This window comes from Nanorana parkeri, unplaced genomic scaffold, assembly GCF_000935625.1.
Source record: "Nanorana parkeri isolate BGI_ZX_2015 unplaced genomic scaffold, ASM93562v1 scaffold3533, whole genome shotgun sequence".
Taxonomy (NCBI): Eukaryota; Metazoa; Chordata; class Amphibia; order Anura; family Dicroglossidae; genus Nanorana; species Nanorana parkeri.
In genome coordinates this window covers 3,904-23,420 of record NW_017309801.1, presented here as the reverse complement: position 1 = coordinate 23,420, position 19,517 = coordinate 3,904, and the positions used below count along the sequence as shown (strand labels likewise).

The following is a 19,517-nucleotide window of genomic DNA, read 5'->3' as shown; positions in this document are numbered from 1 at the left end:
GAATAGTAGAACAGTTTAGTGACGAACAATGCCTTTTCCAGTAGGAGGGAGCACCTTGCCATAAGGCAAAAGTGATAACTAAGTGGCTTGGAGAACAAAACATTGACATTTCTGGTCCATGGCCAGGAAACTCCCCAGACCTTAATCCCATTGACCTCAATTCTCGAAGCGGGTTACAAAAAACCCCCCACAAATTCTGGCAAACTCCAAGCATTGATTATGCAAGTAGCAAAGGAAAGAAAACGGACTAGCTAAAAGCTGCTATACTCAGGTGGTAAGACCTTGATAGTTAGTCAACAAAAAGGAACAACGCTGATAACCTCTCCTTGGGAAACATTCAAAGTGCATAAAAATATCAATATCTGTGCAAAAATAACAATAATGCACAAATTCTAACAAATCATTCGCTGTTCCTTATTGATTATGCAAGAATGGTCTGCCATCAGTCAGGATGTGGCCCAGAAGTTGATTGACGGCATGTCAGGGCAAATTGCAGAGGTCTTGAATAAGAAGGGTCAACACTGCAAATATTGGCTCTTTACAGAAACAGTAAATGTAATTGCCAAAAGCCTTTGACACTTGTGAAATGCTTTTAATCATACAGGGTGGGCCACGGAAAGGTAGCCCGCCTCCGGCGATAGTATGACAAGATGAACAAGCAAGTGGATTGTTTCTATTCACTTACCCACAAGTTACAACAGATGCTGAAAGTGGTCCCTGTTCACATCCACGCTGGAGCATATTGGCTGATACTGCTTGCAGCTCTTCAACAGTGCCGCTGCGGATAGTGTTTGTGATTGTTTTCCTTGAGTTCATCCAGGGTATGTAGATTGTTAGCGTACACTTTCTGCTGTAAATTTCCCCCCAGATAAAAATTGCATGTGGGCAAGTCTGGGGAACGTGGTGGCCATAACCCCCTTGCTCACAGTTCGCTCCTCCATAAACAGTTCATGAACCCATTCTAGTGAGTCACGTGAGGTATGGCAAGTTGCCCCATCTTGTTGGAAAAAGCAGTAAATTTTTTTTCTTCTGGTGTTGGTCATAAAATTTTTCAAAGACATCCAGGTAAACTGCAGTATTCACAGTGGATTCGAAAAAAAAAATTGGGTCCACTATTTGTGTTCCTGACACTGCGCACCAAACGCCAATTTTCTGGTCGTTAAGTGGTGTTTCGTGAGTCAAGTTGGGATTTTCAGCGGACCAGTACCTCGTGTTCTGGGAATTTACGTGACCTGATAAATGAAACCAAGCTTCGTCCATCATGAAGTACAGCAATGGGTCCAACAGGTCTGTCAGCAATCATATTCAAAAACCATGTACGGTAATTTACATGTTTTGGCTTTGTTGGGCTCTTTCAGTTCCTGCACACATGTTTATTTGGGACGGTTTGAGGTTCCAAGATTTCAGCACTCGCTGACAAGTAATTTGTGATACACAAACTTGCTGAGTCGGTCCCAGTTGATTTTCAGGGCCTATTTGCAATCCGCTGCTGAATGTCACAGCGACTTCGAGCGTCCGGACTGATGGGGGCCTCGGTTTTTTTTTGTGTGTTGTTTTTCATGTTTGAGATAGAGCCGGTTTGACGCCATTTCCGAACCAGACTCTGAATACAACGTTTAGCTGGTGGCTTTGTTCCTGGGTACTTGTCGGCGAACGCCTCTTGCGTTTCCTTAATCGATCCACTTCGTACATAGCCTTCCATAATTACTTTCCGCTGTTCCAGGGAGAATACCATCTTTCTGATGGGATGTACACAGAAAGACTAAATAGGAAGGCAAAATAAAGCCAGAAAACTGCACATGGGGCGACACCAGGTCGACAGAGAGCAAGGGGTTATGGCCTCCTCCAAAGAGTGTGGCCTAGTATTGGGGGCAAGCTACTTTTTCGTGGCCCACCGTGTACTTCAGTATACCATAGTAACATCTGACAAGAAGATCTTAAAACACTGAAGCAGCTGACTTTGTGAAAATTAATATTTGTGTCATTCCAGGGGTGTGGAATTCATATCGCCCGATGCCCGGGACATGTAGTTCCGGGCGCCAGGCAAGTGTTTTTTTCAGTGTTTTAGCCCTGCTATGGACAAGTAGCAGGGCTGATTTTTTATTTTTTTGGTTCTTAACTGAGCGGCGAGCATGGAGCGCTGGGAGGCATGAAGTGCTTGGAGCAGGGGGCGTGGAGCCGTGACAGAGCCGGACGGTGGAGCTCTAACAGGCCGCTGCACGTTCCTGTCACAGTGCCTGCTAGAACGCCTGTGTTGGAGGGTCAATAAAGAGTACCTGTCACCTCCAAATGCTATCACACAGGGGATTGTTATCCCTTGTGTGATAGCAATACAGTTAAGTAAAAAATGTAACTAAAAATAATAAAATACATGAAAAAAATGTACAAAGTAAATAAAAATGTAAAAAATAAAAACCAGCCCCGCTGCCCCCATCTGCATGCGAATAAACGTGCAGTGTTTTCAACTGCGATCGCGTGCAACCGCACAGGCAGGGTGCTATTGCAGCGGGAAAGCGCGCAACCTGCCTGGCACAACTGGAGTGCCATTAGAAAATAATGGCACTGCCAGCGCAATCGGCGGTGGTGTGCGATCCGTGACCGCCCGGTCATCGTGCATGAAATCGAGCGGATGGCTGGGCGGTCACGGAGTCTCACACCACCGCCGATCGTGCTGACAGTGCCATTATTTTCTTATTTTCCAGTAGCGCCAGGCAGATTGCACGGTTTCCGGCCGCAATACCGCCCGGGCGATCCCACACGATCACGGTTGAAAACACTGCGCGGTGCATGCAGATGGGATTGTCCAAGTCTGCACCAACCCTAAACGGTAAATTCACTTTCCCAATTAATTTGGGAAAATTGAATTACCCACACAAATCTCCCTCCCACTATACTTACCTTTCGGCGAACGGTCCTTCCCGTCCACCAGTACGGGTGTACTATCTGTACCTGTTCCATGTATTCTGAATTTCGCTTGCAAATTGCAAGCACTCGTTGGTCAACGCGGTCACCTGACGGCACTGACCAATGAGAAGCGCTTCTTAGCACTGCTAAATACGGTTTTGGTTAAAATTATTTCTTTTTGTATCAGGACAAGTAGATTGTCTCGAGTAGTTCCGGCCCCCGCTTTAGTCCTTGGACAAGTAGCTTTTTCAAATATTTCCACACCCCTGCATTCTCTAAACTTTTGGCCAGGACTGTATATGCACTAGTGTCTTCTCTTTTAGAAACTACCCATAGTGGATTTGTCACATAATTAGCTTTCCTAATGATCCCTTGTTGAAGAAAGACCATTGATACTGTTTTTCAATAGAATCTGGTGGCATTTGTATTGTTTTTGTGGTGGCAGATCTTTTCCTTGTACATCTACTTCAATATCTTTAAACAATCCTGCAACATTTTTTCCTTGACTCCAAAGATTTTTATATGATTGCCCCAATTTTTTTCAATTCGAGATTGTCTCCCATATCTGGCCATCTATGCGATCACATCTGCCACACAGATACTACCACATTCACTGTAATCTGCTGGGTCAATTACCACAGGCTTACGATTAGTTGAATCTTTCCAAATGATTCAATTTCCCAGATCCATTATCCAACCGCTTTTCTTCATGAAATCTGTCCAAAGAATATCCTGGTCCTTGGCAATACCAAATGTCAATTTCAGTTTTTACACAACCAGATATTTCAAAAGAAACATCTTTTTACACATTGTAGCATTCGAATTTCCTGTTAAACCCTACAATTGGGAAAACTGAAGATTCTGGTAGTGGAGGTAGTTTTAGTCCTGTCACAGATAGTTGCGCTCCATTGTCTTTCAAAAATTTCATTTTTTTGTCCATGTAATTTCGCCTTCAGATCTGGACGGCCGCATGTTTCGAGAAATAGCTAAGCGATGTAATCTATGAGACTTTATTTCTCTTTCTAGTTATGGTGTTGGAAGCAAACCACCTGAATTATCAGTGGTTGATTGCAAGTTTTTTGCATCCAAACCATGGTTGATTGAGCTTTCCCTAATGTGCTTCATCAGAGGAGCATAGGGTAAGGTTTACTTTACTTAATTCGGGCAAGGAGGGGCAGATGGCTTAAGAGAAACAATGCCATTCTCCTTACCCAAATTCTTTGTTTGAACATCTCTCAAAAATGTCCTACACTGCCACTTCAAATGACCTGGCTTCTGACAGCAAAAGCAAGTGACTGGTTCTCTTTGTTTCACTTAACAAGTCCCGTCAGTCTTGCGTCTTGTATTTCCACGCTTTCCTCATTAATATATGGAGACTTTCCTAAACGACGTGAAATATAGTTTGGCAACCATAAAACATAAATACTGTTATTTTATTTTTTCTCATCTGTCAGATTAAATCTGTCTGTTATTCAAAAACATCTGCAATATGGAATGTATCAGCCTTTGGATCATATGTTGGGATGTCCTTCAAAATTTTGTTGATCATGGATCTGCAATTTCAACTTTAAGGGCCTGTTCACATGATTTTCAGGTCCTGATCAGGTGCGGATCTGCAGACGCAGTGCTACTCATGCAGTGCGTTTTTGGATGCGTTTTCGGGCCGGATGCTGACGGGCTTTTTTTTTCCTCAAGCCGTGAGGCTGTCAGTATGCAGATTCTTCCTCTGAGGTCACTTCCGCCCTCTCGTATTATCTACTTCCCTTTGTGTATGTAAAGCTGGTGATCAGACATGTACCACATGTTTGCCGGCATGTTGATGGTGCTGGCTACAGCAATCTGCAGAGAACGAGCTCGCAGGAGACGTCGTTATTGGGTACACCCGATCTTGAGGCTCCGGGACTCCCAAGGGTCAGTTCTGGAGTTTATATGAGGATTTGCGAGCTCACCCGGATACATTTTTTTTCCTTTACTCGTATGTCCATGGAAAGGTAATGGGCATGTTCAAAATGTTTGCACTTCATGTCTTTACCTCTACCCCAACCATGACGTTTGTTTTGGCATTGCGTTCCGTTTTCGTTGCATTTTTGCTGCGTTCGTGCGTTTCCTGACCGGACAAAATGTGACATGCAGTATTTTTTCTGTCGTAACTTGAATGGACTGTGCACGTGAGAACTGTAGCCCATAAAACACATAGGGATACATTGGGATGCATATTTAGTGCAGGAGCGTACGGATCAGGTCAGCACATAAAACGGACGTCGTGTGAACAGGCCCTGAAGCATGACCCTAATAATTTTTTCTTTCTCATTTTGTTATATTTTTATATTCCTCTTCTTGCAATAAAGACGTTTCAGGAATACAAGATTCTCACACAGGATCTGGTTTCGAAGATGCATCTTTTATCATCTTTTTCTTTGAGAATGTAGCTATCTGTGTCATATTGTTATGCATTTTGTCAACAATTGCTTTCTCAGTTACTTTTTTTTTTTTTATTATTATTCAAGCTCCTCAATATAATTACCCCAAATTTCACAATTTGCACAAATAGAATCTCCCTGAGACAATTCTTCCTGTATTTTTCATTCAGACACACTGTGGTTAACAACACAAACTACATTTTGTGGCGGTACATCTATAATCATAGCATTAAAAGTGTTCACAAGTTTCATTACATTCCTAAACTTCTTCTTTAACTTATTCAGAGTAAATCTTGATCTTTCTATCTCAGCATTAGCTTGCAAAACCTTGATCATACATTGAAGGCCATAAAGATGTGTCGGTTGTAAAACTAGACAAATTCTTAAATTCTACAGTTTTCTCACTAGTGAAACAATAAATTCCATTCCTCACCAAATATAAGTAGATTTCTCTTTTTGCCTGGTTCATTCAGTTGTGTTTTCTGTACCCTTTTGGCAAAACGGAACTATTACTGCTTGTCTTAGGTTCAACAATCTCCCGAAGCTTGGTCAAACAGTTGAGTAATTACCGTCTTCTTCCTCCACCCCCCCCAAACAAGTGAGGAAAGGAGGCTCCAAAACTCGGAAAGTTTGTAAAGGCTGGCTCACCAATAATGTTACATTTTTACACACTTATAATAATTGTGTCTTGAGGTGGTTGTATAAGAAAATTGCTGTAATAGCCAGTAAGTTAAAAAATAAGTAACTTTATTTAGTTGTATAAAGTCATCAAAGAGCACTGAAAAGGTACAACATCATACAAAAATATATAGATAACAGCCCGAAATACAACAATTAATTCAAATTAAGATAAGAGTGTTTGTAAAATATAGCAGAATATGTAAAATATAGTGTTTATAGTGTGTGTGTGTGTGTGTGTGTGTGTGTGTGTGTGTGTGTGTCTTGTAAGTGTTATCTAATAAGACTGGCACTGAACCAATATGTTCAATCTAAGTCCCGCTTCTAGTGTTCTCTGACCCTTACTATATGTGGGGCTTCTACGTAACTACAAAATGTGACTAGTACAGCTATTGTGTTCACATACAAACATATGTTACACCGTTCTACATGTTATTACAGTGAGGTATTCTGTACCATCGTTATCCCAATTAGTTGTGATAACCTAACTTTTTCCTTGACATTTCTCAAGCTTTAAGAATTAGCACATCTGGAGATAATCAACAACAAAACCTCTTTCACATGCTAACTTAACTAAGAGAAGGTATCTTGGGCCCATTTCTTTAAAATCTATATTTCACTATAAGTCAGGATTTTTGGAATTATTACATGCACATCTGTTTAATGCACCACATTGGATTGCCTTGGTCTGAATACAGCCTCAACATCAATGACCTAGCACCAGCCTAGGCACATATCATATATGTCTATACAGAATTAGGGTGGTTGCCCAGTTAAAATAGTTAAAACATAGATGCTTTATGTAATTTAATAGAAAATTCTGCTGATCATTATTTTGGTATCAAATATCTTATTACTTCTTGTGTAGCTACAGCCTTTGGGCTACAACTTATTTAAGAACAGTTTGTATATAAAACATTTACAAAGCTTTCGACAAGCTTTGTTGAAGCCTCCTGAAGTACCATCCAGTTGTAGTTTGGGGAGGTTAAAAGGGACATTCAGATCGTTTTTAACAAGCTGCTAGCAGGCTTCAGTAAGCTTTAGCACTGAGTAAAGTTTGTTGTAAGCCTGCAAGCAGTTTAAGGTAACAGTAAGCACTTCCATTCTGATCTGTGTTTAACATTCCTAAATTAGAAATGAAGAGTTCTATACAGGCTTCAACAAGCTTGCCGAAGGCTTACTGAAATCTTTGCAATAGCTTGCTGTATACGGCTCATATATTTTATTATAAAGCCCATCTGGTATAGACATTTAGCTGTTGTTTTTTTTTTCTTTGTTTTTATTTTAAGTTCATCACTAATAATGGGCTCCTAAATATTTGTTCTGCAGGAATCGGCCAGTACAATTGGAGCTGTGAAAAAGATCTCCAGGGCAAGAAAAACAATGACTGCAAGCTGTCGACAGCAAATTGCCACCCTTAAATTAAAGCCCTCCCGAATTAAGACTTTTGCTAAGGAATCACCTGTTCTGCCAAAAGAAAATGTCCAACAGCAACAAACTGAATTAGGTTTGGTAAATAACTGTATTGCGCAAAAAAACACCTCTGAAAAGGAAATATATTTGTGCCAAAGTTCTTCTCCTAATAAGTGTAAACCTGAACCTAAAACTGGATGTTTTTTAGGTGGGATGTGGGAAGAATGGAGTAAGACTTTTAAGAACTCGGCTTGTGGTGTCCCAACTCTTGTTGAAAGTCCTGCTAATTTTTTTCATATGGCACATAATGTAAACGATTCAAGCAGTTCTACTGAAAAGGCTCGGGTTATTGTTGCAAGGTCAGTTTCTTCATCTTCAGGAATTGTAGAAAGTGGGAAGCTGAGTTCTGATTGTGACCCTTTGCAAGATATCGAAAAAGACTCTTTTAAAACAAATATTGATAATTGCTCCCCAGTTTCTGAAAAGATAAGTGAATCATCAAACTTAAGGACTATAAATGAAGATTGCTTTTTAAAGATGAATTCAGCAATTGGTCTTTTAACTCCGCTGGATGTTCTGGATACAGACAGTACAAATGCCGCTGTTCCTAGTAATGAGCCAAATGCCTTTTTTGACACTACTGGCACTAGCAATTCAGTATTGCCCAACATCACTGTGAACTTGCATGTAGAATCTGCTTCTGATAATCTCTCCCAAGGCTTTAACATAACTTCTGGTAAGGCTTTGCCATCTGTGATCTTTAGTTCTAGTGGCCTGTTTGTCAATTATCTTTTAATACTTGAAGCATGTTTGAAGCAAGTATGATTTTTTTTGGCATTCCTTGCAATAGAAAATTCATTTTTGGTGAGATACACCCTAAAGATTAAAGTGACACTAAACTCAGGAGTTAAATCTTAAATACCGTATATACTCGAGTATAAGCCGTCCCGAATATAAGCCGAGGTACCTAATTTTACAAAAAAAAATGGGAAAAAGTATTGACCCGAATATAAGCCGAGGGTGGGAAATGAGGCAGCTAATGGTAGATAGATACCAATAAAATTACATTAATATTTATTTAAAAAAAATAACCTAGCTCTGTAAGTGGAAAAGGGGGTACAGGGCTACATATCATGTACTATGGATCATTTAACCCATTCATATTAGCAGAGGATAATTGTAAATCTATTGTTCAGTGCACTCTATATGTAGTATATAGTACATGTACATATAGAGTGCCTGCAACAATACATTTACAATGATCCTCTGCTAACATGAATGGGTTAAATGATCCATAGTACAGGGCTACATACAGATCATTTAATACATTCATGTTAGTATAATTGTAAATGTATTGTCTGCACTGTATTAGCAGTATATACTCTATATAGAGTATATACTGCTAATACAGTGCAGACAATACATATATAATTGCTTAATGAATCTCTCTCTCTACCCCCCCCCCCCCTCCCCCGCCCTCACTCACTGTGTCCGTGTGCCGGTGATCGATCATCACATCACGGAGAGAGCAGGGACGAGTCAGCGGCGCGCTGGTCCAGTGGGAGGAGCTCCAGGTGGGGTCCTAATTTAGCTGGCTCAGAGGTGCCTGCCCGCTAAATTACAACCCCACCTGGAGCTCCTCTCGCCTGATCAGCGCGCCGCTGACTCATCCCTGCTCCCCTGCCTGACTGGCCGCTGCGGGGGTTTTTTTTTTCTTCTTACTTACCTCGCGTCGCGTCACTGCTGCTCCGGTGGGCGGCGCTCCGAGCGGGGTCATCTGGCAGTCTCCGGCCACCTAAATTAGGACCCGGAGACTGCCAGATGACCCCGCTCGGAGCGCCGCACACCGGAGCAGCAGTGACGCGACGCTCGGCGAGGTAAGTAAGATGACGCGCTGGCGCTGACTCGAGTATAAGCCGAGAGGGGCACTTTTCACCCAAAAAAATGGGCTGAAAATCTCGGCTTATACTCGAGTATATACGGTACATTCAAGTGACATTAAACCATCAGTTTGTTTAACATAAAACAATACTGTAATGTGTGCCTTACTGTAATCCATGGTTGTTTCCCTTCTCTTTGCTGCTCTTCCTTTTAAATCCTCATGTCTTCTCATGCTTGGGGAGAACTTCCCTTTGCAGCTCAGTGCCTCTTCCTGTAGTGCTGGCTCAGGTTGCAAACCTGCAGACAGACAACATGTAGCCATTTCAGAGACAAGGCAGTCTGCTGCAAAACAGAAGTTCTGCCCAGCATAAGAACAGATACAGATGTAAAAGGAAGAGCAGCAAAGAGAAGGGAAACAACCATGGATTACAGTAAGGCACACATTACAGTATTGTTTTATGTTAACAAATCTGAGGGTTTAATGTCACTTTAACTGTTAACAAAAATGTAGCTCATTTGTGTATCACTCAGCTGTAGATCCTCAAATCATCTCTAAATTGGTGTTAACACTGTCCTTCCTTCTGGAGGATGGCTACTTTTGTTCACCATGGTCCCTGTATTAGTTGTAAAGTAGCCACTGCTCCAAGCTCACTCCCATGATGGACTACAATAGCAATACAAATTAATAACCTAAACATGAGTTTGTAGTCCATCATTGGATCGAGCTGGGAGCGGTCGCTACTTTACGATGGCTGAATTATGAGGAACAAAAGTAGCCATCCTCCAGAAGGAAGGGCAGTGTCCGCACAAATTCAGAGATGATTTGAAGGTCTACATCCGAGTGGTACACAAATGAGATACATTTTTGTTAATAGTTAAAATACTTGAATGTAATTCTAAGGTTTAACTCTTGAGTTTAAGTGTCACTTTAATTACTATTAAAGGGATGCCGACGCTGCACCTTTCATATTACAACACAGGAAGCCCACCAGCAGGTTATTGCGAACCCAGATCCTCCCATTCAAGAATCCGTTTGGAAAGGACATGCTGCAACAAACTGCTTATTGTTCAGAACAGAAACGGGATTTTTTTCCTCTACAAACATGGAATTACTCTTAGCTATTATGCAGTGCTCATTCTTTACTACATATAAGCCCTGTGTATAAATAGATACAAAGAGTCAATTTGGCCTACATGACTTAGGGATTGTTCACACCATCTCCAGACCAGATCTGGATGTGTTTCTGAAGCATTTTTTATGCGTTCTGGTGCTTTTTGGTGGGTGCCAGTGTGTTCCAATATGTGTTTTATGCTTTCTAGACCTGGGTTCTTTAGCAACAGGCTACAGTTACCCAGAGGTCTCACCCCTCTGTGTTTATGATCGTGCCGTAGGGGAAGAGTACAGGGATATGATCTTTTTGAATTAGGAATTTCCGTATTCCAATCTGTTTCAGTGACACCTTCATAAAATTCCAATCCAGCCGATCAAAGGCCTTCTCTGAATCCACTGATAGTAGACTCCGAGGGAGCCCACGTCTACGTACGTATTGAATAAGGTTTTGTGCCCGTTACAAAACCTGCCTGATCTAAATGTATCACCCTATCTATATATGGCTTAAGGCGTAATGCTAGGACTTTAGCATATATTTTCATGTCTACATTTATCAGAGATATTAGCCTATAGCTTGCACAATGTGTCGGATCTTGTTGCTCTCTGTATATTAGTGTGATATAGGCTTCCTGGTTTTGTTGTGTAAAGCCTCAATCCTCATTAATTGAGTTGAATGTATTATGCATGATAGGGATCAATTTCTCTACAAACTGTCAATTAGAATGAAAGGGGAGTATCCAATAGTTCCACTACTTCTCTATTTAACCTTGGTAGAGCTGTCTGGTCCATATATTTTACCCTCGCCACTTGTTCCGCCCGCTCTTCTCTTGGACCTCTCTCCCCTCTTATGTTTTATATAAATCTCCGTAATACTTGTGAAAAGCTTCTGCTATCTTTTCTGAAGAATAGATCATACCCTGCTGTGCTTTGAATTTTGGGAATATATGTGCGTGCTTGTTTATCTTTAAAGGAGAACTATGAGGTGAGTGCTTTGCACTCATCCTCATAGTTCTGGCCGACCTGTGACAATGAAACTGTCACAGATCGGCTCAGTAGATCGGGAAGTGAGCGAACACATACCTGCGTTCGCTCACTTCTCGATCCTGTCACAGCACAGAGCCGTGACAGGAGGTACTGGATTCCCCCCTCCCCGCTCCGATCCTCCAGCGCTGACTGGCGGAACGGACGGGGGAGGGGGCGGGTACAGCTGGCTCTGCCTCTGTATAGGCAGAGCCAGCTGTCACTCACGCAGCTGGGCGGATCCAGACATAATTGTCGGGATCCGTTTCAGCTGCAGCGTCTCAGTATACAGCGTGCTGCAGCTCGCGGTATACTGAGCTTAGGGTGACGGGAGGACGCTAGTTTGTGTCCTCCCGTTACCCTTAGGAGAACTATGGGGAAAAGCCCTAACACCATAGTTCTCCTTTAATTGATCTCGCCAATATCCTACTACTCTTATTCCCAAATTCATACATTGTTCTCTGAAAGCAATCTTTGACATTGGTACACCAAATCTAATTTTTGGTGTCATTCTACTTTCTTTCTCTGTAATTTTTGAAAGGTATCTATATCATTTTTATCTTTGTTGTGATTCCAGTAACTGGGCTTTGTAATAGTTTCATTAAGTCTCCATGTTGCATATGGTTTCAGTGTATTTGGAGATATAATCGTACAAAATATAGGTGCATGGTCTGATCAGATCTGTACTCCTTTATGCACTTGTGGATGCCAGCTTAACAGACAGTGTGAAACAAAAAAATAAGACTATTTGACTGTAGGAAGTATGTGTCGATGAATGTGTAATCCCTTAAACCAGGGTTCATTAGACGCCAGATATCCACTAACTGTAACCTGTGGAGGCGATGTTTTATTCTATTTAAACTGGGTATGGGGAATATGGACTGTTCCTTTCGTTGTATCCAAGTTAGGGTCCATAGTTAAATTAAAATCTCCTTCCATGACTACTATCCACTTCTTTTTAGAACTGAATGTCCGAGAGGAGGGAAGTCCGAGAGGAGGGACATTCAGTTCTAAAAGCAGCGGCATAGCACCTCAGAGTGCCCGGCGGCACGAACTCCTCTCGAACAGCCGTCACGGCTCAGCCTGGCCAGCTGAGTCCTTCCATCACCCACATCAACTAAGAATCTTACATTTGAAGTGACAGCTGCAAGTATAGTTTTTCGCCCAACATCTCAGGATCCACCAGGCACCATCCACATCCTTGGATCCAGCTATTCAACAGTGAATAAAGAATTTTCCCACACAGACGGGACCCACCTTCTATTCCCCAACAGGAAGAGAATCACCACCTCCATCCAACAGTGAGTGATTTCCTTTCTTCCCCACACCCACCACCAAACATTTTTAATAATAATTATGTGGTATCCTTTCTAGGTAGTAGCGCTCCTTTGTTCTCTTGTTTAATATGGGAACAGAGGAGCTTGCAATTCATGCCTCTTGAACGTAAAGAACCCCTACCCGCTATTTGTGCATATCATAGAGAACTTGGGATCGTTTCTGTGGGACATTAAGGCCCCTAACATTTAGGGATCCAAACCTAATACTAGCCAAAATATTTTATTTCACCTCTCTTCAAGCCCTATATATTATTGCTCGCTATCACATAAAAAAATTAAAAAGGGGGAGAACAAACATACCATGTTACTTGAAACCATGCACCACACATTCTGCACCTAATATAGTTTGTGGCTTCCTTCTTTCCCCCCTGAGCATACGTCAGCTAAATTGGCTTATTCCTATCAGGTGGATCTGGCCCAAACAACTGCTCCTATCCCATCTTTACCCTACTTATGATGCCTATTTTCCCCCTCCCCTACATACCCTATTCTGATCTCTTCCCAATTAGGGGCATTTGCTCTAGGGGGTAATTTAATTCCTTTCTGAAAATGTGTTCTCTTTTTTTTTTGTCCTCCCCTTTTTTTTCTCCTTTCCTTTATATCCCCTTTCCTCTATAGGGCCTGGATTCCTCAATATTATCCTGTATTCCATAGCCCTTCGCCCATCCTTAAACCCCATTCTTATATAATAACAGTGCACTAATCATCTAAAAAATACATATACCTGTTATAGCAATATTTTTACTCCTATTTTAAATGATATGCCTCACCATGTGCAGAGTCGGCTCTAGACTTTGTGAGGCCTTAGGCAAAACTCAACCTGAGGCCCCCACTTGCACCCATAATTTAAAAAAATTATGCAAATGATAATTTAAAAGGGGAGAATATACAGAAGAGAGCGGGGAAAGACAGCCAGGAGGATGCGTGAGGAGAGACGGCCAGGAGAGAGAGTGAGGAGGGACAGACTGGAGAGTGAGTGAGGAGAGATGGCTAGGAGAGTGAGTGAGGAGAGATGGCTAGGAGAGTGAGGGAGGAGGGATGGCTAGGCGATGACGGCCGGGAGAGTGACAGAGGAGAGACGGCCGGGAGAGTGACAGAGGAGAGACGGCCGGGAGAGTGACAGAGGAGAGACGGCCGGGAGAGTGACAGAGGAGAGACGGCCGGGAGAGTGACAGAGGAGAGACGGCCGGGAGAGTGACAGAGGAGAGACGGCCGGGAGAGTGACAGAGGAGAGACGGCCGGGAGAGTGACAGAGGAGAGACGGCCGGGAGAGTGACAGAGGAGAGACGGCCGGGAGAGTGACAGAGGAGAGACGGCCGGGAGAGTGACAGAGGAGAGACGGCCGGGAGAGTGACAGAGGAGAGACGGCCGGGAGAGTGACAGAGGAGAGACGGCCGGGAGAGTGACAGAGGAGAGACGGCCGGGAGAGTGACAGAGGAGAGACGGCCGGGAGAGTGACAGAGGAGAGACGGCCGGGAGAGTGACAGAGGAGAGACGGCCGGGAGAGTGACAGAGGAGAGACGGCCGGGAGAGTGACAGAGGAGAGACGGCCGGGAGAGTGACAGAGGAGAGACGGCCGGGAGAGTGACAGAGGAGAGACGGCCGGGAGAGTGACAGAGGAGAGACGGCCGGGAGAGTGACAGAGGAGAGACGGCCGGGAGAGTGACAGAGGAGAGACGGCCGGGAGAGTGACAGAGGAGAGACGGCCGGGAGAGTGACAGAGGAGAGACGGCCGGGAGAGTGACAGAGGAGAGACGGCCGGGAGAGTGACAGAGGAGAGACGGCCGGGAGAGTGACAGAGGAGAGACGGCCGGGAGAGTGACAGAGGAGAGACGGCCGGGAGAGTGACAGAGGAGAGACGGCCGGGAGAGTGACAGAGGAGAGACGGCCGGGAGAGTGACAGAGGAGAGACGGCCGGGAGAGTGACAGAGGAGAGACGGCCGGGAGAGTGACAGAGGAGAGACGGCCGGGAGAGTGACAGAGGAGAGACGGCCGGGAGAGTGACAGAGGAGAGACGGCCGGGAGAGTGACAGAGGAGAGACGGCCGGGAGAGTGACAGAGGAGAGACGGCCGGGAGAGTGACAGAGGAGAGACGGCCGGGAGAGTGACAGAGGAGAGACGGCCGGGAGAGTGACAGAGGAGAGACGGCCGGGAGAGTGACAGAGGAGAGACGGCCGGGAGAGTGACAGAGGAGAGACGGCCGGGAGAGTGACAGAGGAGAGACGGCCGGGAGAGTGACAGAGGAGAGACGGCCGGGAGAGTGACAGAGGAGAGACGGCCGGGAGAGTGACAGAGGAGAGACGGCCGGGAGAGTGACAGAGGAGAGACGGCCGGGAGAGTGACAGAGGAGAGACGGCCGGGAGAGTGACAGAGGAGAGACGGCCGGGAGAGTGACAGAGGAGAGACGGCCGGGAGAGTGACAGAGGAGAGACGGCCGGGAGAGTGACAGAGGAGAGACGGCCGGGAGAGTGACAGAGGAGAGACGGCCGGGAGAGTGACAGAGGAGAGACGGCCGGGAGAGTGACAGAGGAGAGACGGCCGGGAGAGTGACAGAGGAGAGACGGCCGGGAGAGTGAGAGAGGAGAGACGGCCGGGAGAGTGACAGAGGAGAGACGGCCGGGAGAGTGACAGAGGAGAGACGGCCGGGAGAGTGACAGAGGAGAGACGGCCGGGAGAGTGACAGAGGAGAGACGGCCGGGAGAGTGACAGAGGAGAGAGACAGCCAGAAGAGGGAGAGAGCGAGGAGAGAAACTGGAGTACCCGAAGGAAACCCACACAACCACAGGGAGAATATGCACGCTCCATGCAGATAGTGTCCTGACCATGATTTGAACCAAGGACTCCAGTGCTGCAAGGCATTTGTTATACCGTTTGATGTAGTCCAATTGGCATCTTTTATAAAGCTGAGAGACACCTGCCCCAGACAAGTTATAACCACTTTCATTTTCCACCTATCATTTCCTAAGCATTCGAAAATAAACTTTCACTTATTTTTTCTTAGAGCTGCCGCTAAATCTGGTAGTTGGCCTCCTTTCAGCCAGAACTGAAAATGGAAGCTGATTTGATTGCCACTATGCATATGTTGTAGCAATTAGACATCACTTTTTACAGCATTTAAAATTAAAAAATTGTATGGATGGTAGACAAAGGGTTTACTTTATGCAACCTGAAGCAATAAGTGTGGAATTATTACCTGTAGAAAATTGATTTCCTGTGTCATTTCCAATACAGGTTAAATACAGATGCTCCTTGGACAAGTTGGTTAGTTTTACAATTTTTTAGGGATGCACCGATATATCGGCCGAAAATGGCACTTTTGGCATTATGCAGAAAGTGCAATTTTTCTGCCGATACATCGGCGCATCCCTGATTTCTTTCCTCCATGCTGGGCGCTGCTCTATGTCCTAGCGGGGAGAAGAGAAAGTGACAGCTGGCCGTGCGCTGCGGTGGTAGAGGAGAGACGGCCGGGAGAGTGACAGAGGAGAGACGGCCGGGAGAGTGACAGAGGAGAGACGGCCGGGAGAGTGACAGAGGAGAGACGGCCGGGAGAGTGACAGAGGAGAGAGACAGCCAGAAGAGGGAGAGAGCGAGGAGAGAAACTGGAGTACCCGAAGGAAACCCACACAACCACAGGGAGAATATGCACGCTCCATGCAGATAGTGTCCTGACCATGATTTGAACCAAGGACTCCAGTGCTGCAAGGCATTTGTTATACCGTTTGATGTAGTCCAATTGGCATCTTTTATAAAGCTGAGAGACACCTGCCCCAGACAAGTTATAACCACTTTCATTTTCCACCTATCATTTCCTAAGCATTCGAAAATAAACTTTCACTTATTTTTTCTTAGAGCTGCCGCTAAATCTGGTAGTTGGCCTCCTTTCAGCCAGAACTGAAAATGGAAGCTGATTTGATTGCCACTATGCATATGTTGTAGCAATTAGACATCACTTTTTACAGCATTTAAAATTAAAAAATTGTATGGATGGTAGACAAAGGGTTTACTTTATGCAACCTGAAGCAATAAGTGTGGAATTATTACCTGTAGAAAATTGATTTCCTGTGTCATTTCCAATACAGGTTAAATACAGATGCTCCTTGGACAAGTTGGTTAGTTTTACAATTTTTTAGGGATGCACCGATATATCGGCCGAAAATGGCACTTTTGGCATTATGCAGAAAGTGCAATTTTTCTGCCGATACATCGGCGCATCCCTGATTTCTTTCCTCCATGCTGGGCGCTGCTCTATGTCCTAGCGGGGAGAAGAGAAAGTGACAGCTGGCCGTGCGCTGCGGTGGAGAGTGCTGTGAGCGGCCGGCGTCTCCTCCCACACCGCTCTGCCGCCTATCACAGTCTGGCAGAGCAGCGCGTGGGCGGAGACAGCGCTGTCACCGGAGGCTGTGCTTTCCTCTCTACACTGCTCGATCAGTCTCCTGTGACAGCATGTCAGAGAGAAGAGCAAAGTACACACTCAGCGATCAGTGAACACTGAGTGTTTGTACATAATTGAGGATATGGTATGTTAAAGTGACATTAAACCCTCAGATTTTTTTAGCCTAAAACAATACTGTAATGTGTGCCTTACTGTAATCCATTGTTTCCCTTCTCTTTGCTGCTCTTCCTTTTAAATCTGTATCTTTTCATGTTATCAATGAACAGGAACACTCAGAGGATTCCTGTTCATTGATAACAGGGGACACAGAAAAAGAGATTGAGGACTTTGTGTTCTCAATCTCTTTTTCTATTTTAAAAGGGAAATATCAGGGGTCTGTTTTAGACCCCTAATATTTCCCCAAAGCCCCTAAAAGTAAAGTAAAAAAGAAAAATATTTGATAAAAAATGAATTAATAAATAAAAATAAACAAAAATTTATAAATAAAAAATAAAAAAAATTCGGTTTCGGCCTGACGTTTTTTTTATTTCGGGTTTGCTTCGATTTTAACATTTCCATTTAGTTGCACCTCTACAATTTTTTGATTTTACGATCAATCGTATACGATCGCAGCGACAGGGCCCTTACAGAGCCCTCAGTCTGTCACACAGTCGCCAGTGTATACAAGCAAAACGGGAGTAGAGTAGAGCAGGAGGACCCACAATCTGTCAAGCAGTCACTAGTGTACAGTATACTGTAACAGTACAACAGATACAGTACTGTACCAAAGTGTTCTTTGCTGCAACTTTTTTTGATACTGTACTTGTACAGTACTGTACATACTGTTGATGTTATGCACCATGTCTATGAAATGCCCATCTGTGTCTCCTGCTGCTGGCGAGAAGAGGAGGAGAGCAATTAGTCTTGAGGAGAAACTGAAGATTATCTTGAAACATGAAGGCTGGCATACCTGTAATGGCTATCACAAGGGACCTTGGACACTCGCAATCAACAATCTCAACCATCATAAAGGATAAGAAACGGATTAGTGATGCTGTGAGATCTGTGCCATCGATAAAATCCACTGTCATCTGAGAACAAAGAGCTGAACCAATCAATGAGATGGAAAAATTACTTTCGTGGATTGAAGACCAGATTCAGAAGCATATGCCGCTTAGTCTACTCACGATCCAGGCTAAGGCAAGAAGTCTTTTTGAAACCCTTGACGTGCTGATGATCCTACATACATACGCAGCAGTTTACAGCAAATCATGAGTGGTTCCAACACTTCAAAAGGCGTCATCATTTTCATAATCTGAAGGTCGGCAGTGAAGCAGTAAGTGCTGATCATAAGGGGCCGAAGTGTTTTAAGAGCTGCATTGGATAATTGTGGAAGAAAAATATTTGCTTGAGCAAATATTTAATGTCGATGAAACCAGCTTGTTCTGGAAGCGCTTGCCGTAGCGTACATACATTCATCAAGAGTCCAACTCAATGCCTGTAATCAAGCCATTCAAAGACTGTGCCACTGCTTCTGGGTGGAAATGTTGCTGGCTTTAAGTTAGTCACTCCTAACCTACCACTCTGAGAACCCTAATGCATTCAAGAATGTGAGCAAGCATATTCTTCCCGTCTTTTATCGTCCTAACAAGAAAGCATGGATGACATTGGCAGTGTTTTGAGGACTGTTTTTTTAAACTGTTATTCCACAGGCCAATGAATATTGCAAGCCAAACAATATCCCATTCAAGATTCTTCTGATTTTGGGCAGTGCTCCAGGATATCTACTACATATCGGTGACATGCATCACAATGTAAAGGTTGTTTACTTGCCTTCAAACACAGCCTCACTCATTCAACCCATGGACCAAGGTGCAATTTTTTCACCTGCTCTGGAACTGCACGCTGCGATGTGAACTGGAGCAGAAAATGCCATTGGAATATATTGGGTGCAGTTTTGATCCGGTCTGCAACTGATCTGCTCTGCGCTTGGTGTGAACAAGGCCTTAAAGCATACCATTTATGCCACAGATTTGTGCAGGCTGTGGAAGCAACTGATTCTGGCCAAACTGAGTGTTGGAAGGAATTTAACATTCTCAATAGTATCTAGAGCATCAGTGCAGCATGGGAAGAAGTAACTCAGCAATGCATGAATGGTATTTGGAAAAAGATTGTGAAGACATATGTGAACACGTTTAAAGGTTTTAACCAAGTTTCTGCTATTGATGAAATCATCAATAACAACATCTTAGTACTTGGTAAACAGCTTGAACTGGACAGTGATGCAGAGGACATCCATGAGCTTGTTGGCATTGAGGTTGAAGAGCTTTCCAATGAGGAGCTGATCGAACTGGAGGCAGAGAGAAATAAAGCAGCTGAGG

The 19,517-nt window shown here is 44.0% G+C and overlaps 1 long non-coding RNA gene across 1 annotated transcript; it reads left to right on the top strand.

Annotated features, from left to right (window-relative positions):
• Positions 1-594: 594 nt before the first annotated feature.
• On the top strand, positions 595-19,269 carry LOC108803251. Its single transcript, XR_001942272.1, has 4 exons — positions 595-710; positions 18,097-18,108; positions 18,392-18,393; positions 19,260-19,269. It is a non-coding gene; the product is annotated as an uncharacterized LOC108803251 (long non-coding RNA).
• Positions 19,270-19,517: the final 248 nt, after the last annotated feature.